The sequence below is a fragment of the Impatiens glandulifera genome, chromosome 1 (genome assembly GCF_907164915.1).
Source record: "Impatiens glandulifera chromosome 1, dImpGla2.1, whole genome shotgun sequence".
Classification (NCBI taxonomy): Eukaryota; Viridiplantae; Streptophyta; class Magnoliopsida; order Ericales; family Balsaminaceae; genus Impatiens; species Impatiens glandulifera.
In genome coordinates, this window is record NC_061862.1 from 79553730 (window position 1) to 79559031 (window position 5302).

Sequence of the window (5302 nt, forward strand, 5' to 3'; positions counted from 1 at the left end):
GGCCCTAGGTAAAGCACCATTTCAATGGATGTTGCAGGTCAATTTCAACGACATCGACGAACACGTCGGGGAGGAAAACAAGATTGTGCTTCAATCTCTAAGGGATTCGGGATTGAAACGTTCTTATCTGGTCCGTTCGTCGTGCATCCGACGGCGGTCATGGAGTTTCTGGCGACAGCGACTTTAACAAAGAGGAAAGTCTCCGCCACCGTTAGCGGCAAAGAAGTTAATATCACGGAAGAGCTTTTCTCTGAAGCACTCGGTTTGCCGAACACCGGTTTGGACTTCAAGACTAGCCTGACCGATGTAGAATCTAACGCGGTCCGGTTGGTGATATCGGCTGACGATCAGGATTTGGTGACTCACTCAAGCCGGAAGAACAAGCTGAAAACGGAGTTCAAGTGGTTGTTGAACATAATCTCTCGTTCAATTCAGGGAAGAGGAGATAACTTCGATAACCTGACCAAACTTAAGCTAAAGATGATGATGGCGATTGTCCGCGGTGACAAGATAAATTGGGGAGCCGTCATCTTCGAACAGTTCTGTGAGATGGTGATAACGAAGGATGGCCGGGTTCAGGCCTTCGCGATGCAAATCGTCAAAATTCTTAAGTTCCTCAATGTGGAACTTGGTGAAGGTGAACCGCTCCCACCCGCTAACATTCTTAACTTAGAGCCAATGAGCAAGAAGACTGTCAAAGCGGCTAAACCGAAGTCATCCAAGACGAAGTCTTCAAAGGGAACCGGTTCATCCGCTCCGGCTGAAGAAGGTTCGAAACAAGAAAAACCTAAGGGGAAGGCAGTTCAATCCGAGGCCTCCCAGAAGAAAAAGGGAAGGAAGAAGTCATCCGCAAAGAAGATCTCCAACAAGGCGGCTGACTCCGAGAAAACTCTTTCCTCGGATCATTCGCCGAAGAGAACCGGAGACGTCTTTCAGCCTATTCCCATCAACACCGTTCATCCCATTAATGTCGACTCTCCATCACTAAAGCAAACCGAACCCTCGGGGAGCCAAGAAGCCGAGTCAACATCAAAGGAGGCAGCAGAGGTTAGTGTTCACTCTGAAAACTCCAAGTCCCCAACCAAGAACATCGATGAGGTAATGGTCGACGTAGGCTTAAATACCTCAGAAGTCATTGTGGACGTAGTACAAAATGTTGTTAAGGAAACCGAAGACGATGTGTCAAGTCGTCTTAAGCCAGCTGATCAGGTTGAGATACCCGGTCAAAGTGAAACTCATTCGGTCGAAGAAACGGCCAAAATTGTAAACATCACCCCTCCGGCTCAAGAGGGAAATACTGAAGAAAAAGAACCATCCGGTTCAGCGGGGAACAAGTCCGTTCCAATCGACACAACGATCCAATCGGCTCAAGATGGGCTAGCAAACTCAACAATCATACTTGAAGGGCCAGTTCAGGTTAACAAGGGCAAAGAGGTTTTACTCGAAGATTCCGCGGTAAAGGGAAAAGGTGTTATGCAAACCGGCTCCCAACCTGAGATTATAACCGAAGTCGAGGTAGTCATGTCCGCAGAAGAAGAGGAGGAGATGTTTGAACGGCTCCTTAGACATATGGACAAAGATGCTGGTGAGTTGATATCACCATACCACTTATGGGTAAAACTCTGTTGTGAGACAAAGCTGTCAGACATGATCCCGAAGATGAGCGGTAACAAACACTGGGAGAAACTCTTGGAAACTGAAGAAGTGTCTCTCAAGCTGGCAAATACCAATGTTATCCAAGCCGCATTCAGCAAAACCACGGTGATTCATGAATACGCTCGATTACAAGCAGTAGAAGATGCGTTGAGGGAAGTAGAAGGAGCAGCTTTAACTCCTATTGAATCAAGAATGTTCGAACGGTTCCACCACGTGCGGGAAAAACACATCAAAAGTGTTGACCGGCTCGACGCAAAATGGAGGAACGATTGCAGACATCACTTAACTCATGCCGATCTATATTAAAGCAAGCCTTTCTTTAGTGTCGGGGAGACCTCTATAACAGCAAAAAATCGGGGAAATGATCCTCCTCAAACTGATAAGGCTCCGGAACTTGAGCAGGTAAAGCAAGTAGTGATCGATACAATCATATCTTGCCTTGGGAACTACAACATTGCAACCGATGAGAAGATTGCAACAGTTGAAACCAACCTGATGAACACCATCCGGGGATCAGTTCAAGCCAAAATGGCCAACACTGCTCAAACATCGATCAAATCAATGATAGACGAAGTCGTGCAAACTTCAGTCAAATCATTGATCGCAGAATCTGTCCAAACCGCAACCGCTCCTCTGGTAGATATGTTGCAGGCTATGTCTGTTCAGATTGGGGAGTTGTTCAAACTTCAAGTGAGCAAAACTTAAGAGAAAATCAATTCTGACGCCGAAACCGCAAAGAAACTGCAAGACGAAGAAAGGGAGAGGGAATGGTTAAGGAAGGAACTTGAAGAAAAAGATCATGAGTTGGTCAAGCAGTGTAATGAGGAAGAACAGGCAGCTCTCCAAGAACCCATACCGGCTCAACCCTCGCACGCTATGAAGACGAGGAATAAAAACAAGCGAAAGGCGGTTGCAGAAGTGATGAAGCGGGCAGAACAAAACAGTCAAAGAGTGATCGAACCTGTCGGTCTAAACGTGCAACCTCTTGACGAAGAAGAAGAAGAGGACCTCGAAGAACTCAACCAGCGTAAGAGGAAGGCAATCGAAATTTCAACCGCAACTCCAAGTTCCAGACCGATTGTTGCTCAAAAGCCTCGTCCACCAAAACCAACCTGTGCCGGTTTTGGATTCGGCAAAAGAACTCCCGGCATCTCAAGTGTATGGGCCGGTTGGCAATTCGACGCTAAACGAAAAGTTAGGGAATGGAGAGCAAGGGAAGAAGAAGAAAGGAGGCGGAAGGAAAAAGAAATTGAAAAGGGGGGGCCATCCAAACCTTAGTTTCTTTTATTTCCCTAAGAACAATTTATTTATGTTTGATTTGGTTTCAGAACTCAGTCGTTTTTATCATATTTTGAAGTTATTATTTTCTAAATATCCTTTGAAAAATCAAAACATGCTTTGAAATTTTTCTTAAGCAGAAAAACATCAAAAGGCAAAACTGTTAAAACAGATTTTTCAAACTGGCCATACATTACTAGTTTTGAATATTTATTCTAAATAATCAAAAAGGGAGAAATTGATAGAAAAATTAAGTAAGTTCATTTTCAAACCGGCCATACATTACTAGTTTTGAATATTTATTCTAAATAATCAAAAAGAGAGAAATTGAAAGAAAAATTAAGTAAGTTAATTTTCAAATCGGCCATACATTACAAGTTTTGAATATTTATTCTAAATAATCAAAAAGGGAGAAATTGATAGAAAAATTAAGTAAAGTTAATTTTTGGAACCGGCCAGAGGAACTAAACAACTATTAACTTCTATGTGCAGGAACAGATCGAATGGCACAAACCGGCTGGAGCCTCATAAACCGGTTGAAGAACACTTCAAAGAAATCCAGTTCCAAGTGATCAAATCAAGATTAGAGGAACCGGTTTCAAACTTTCTCAAAGAGACCGGCTAGCAAAGACAAGTCTACATTCCAGCCGGACTATACTGTGTAAAAATAACCGGAAACTACAAAATGCAGAGATGACGTAATATGACGTAATAAACGTGTCTCGAAGAGATAAAAGAAGATAAGATCAGATCAGAAGCATGCGAGGAAAGCAATGATGATTTACTGATCCGACCTTGACAGCCGGATGGTGCATGCCTGACACGTGTTCGAATCTGAAAACCGGTTACGTCATCTTATACTCAGAGGTGTCTGCATGCTTGTCAAGTGTTGAGGAAGGTGAAACGTGCAAGCAACCTCCTTGCACCAGCGTGACGCTGGATTAACTAATCCCACGGTGAGAGAAGAAAGTAACCGTTGGGATCATCTTTCCTATAAAAGGAAGACGAAGCGACTTCATTAATAGCGACACAAGTTACGAAAATCTTAGAGAGATAAAGAAATCTTACGCGCGATCCAAAACCGTTGTGTCATTAACCGGAAGCTTTATTTGTGTGTTTGTATTGTGTTGTGTATTACATTAAGAGTGAGTTGGTGTAACCGGCGAATAGCGAGTTGGGCTCGACCGGCTGTGTTATTGTTGTAACTTTGAAAGTTAGTGGAGATCCTTCTCATAACCTGAGAAGAAGGGGTGACGTAGGAGGGTTTGCTCTGAACATCCATAAAAAACCTTGTCCCGTGTTATTTCCTTCATTTACTGCTTACTCACTTAACCTAATCAAAACAATCTTACTCCTTAGATCAAAAACCGGTCCACTCATATTTCTAAAACCGACTCCTTCTAAACATCATCTAAGTCGCATTCGTTGCTTCAGACTGAAACAGACATTTCCTCCCTTGAACCTGGTTCAAGAGTCTGTGACAGTTTGCGAAGTGCTGAGAACGGTTATAGTCTTTAACCGGACTATCACCAAAGTGTTGTGTGTGTTGTAAGAGGTCACCCTTCCTAAAACCGGAAACACTCCGGTCCTACAAGGACGTCCCCGATCCTAACAGGTTATATATCATAATTATTTTAATAAAATATTACTTCTTATTGTGTTATAAATTTATAATAATAATACCATGAGTATTATTATTTTCCACATATAAAGCTTAATTATGTAATCATTCTATTTTGTTTACGAACTTAACATGTATTGGTCTTTATAATGATGATATATTTTAATTTATTTTTGTATTTATCTTTAAGTAATTTTTTTTTTTTAAATTTCTAGTAAAGGTGATTATATGTTTAATAATTAATAATCATAAACTAAAACATATAAATCAAAGCTCAATCAAATAGCACAATAAATTAATATAAATTAGTTAATTTTTCAAGGTAATTAATCTCAAAATGAAATTCCCTTGGATTATTAATCAATTAAAATCAATTTGATCAATTAATTCCATCTTCCAAATTGAACAACTCTTATTTGACCAAATAAAAATAAATACTAACTATTCGTCCAATTCATTTTCAATAAGCTTGTTAGGATTATTAAATCTTTAATATTATATCTCAATGTGAATTAGTTGACTAATCATTTCACAAATATAACAAATCATCTTATAATCTAGAAGCATTCTTTTCAACATGCATGTTTTTTCTTATTCTTTTCTAAGATAATTTTTTTTCAAATTTTTTATAAGTTACAAAAACATAAATAAAAATTTGAATGCCAACTTGCTCTTGGATGGGGGAGAGAAGAAAGGATAAGTAGACATTTATAATAATAATAATTTGTTTAATTTTTAACATTGATC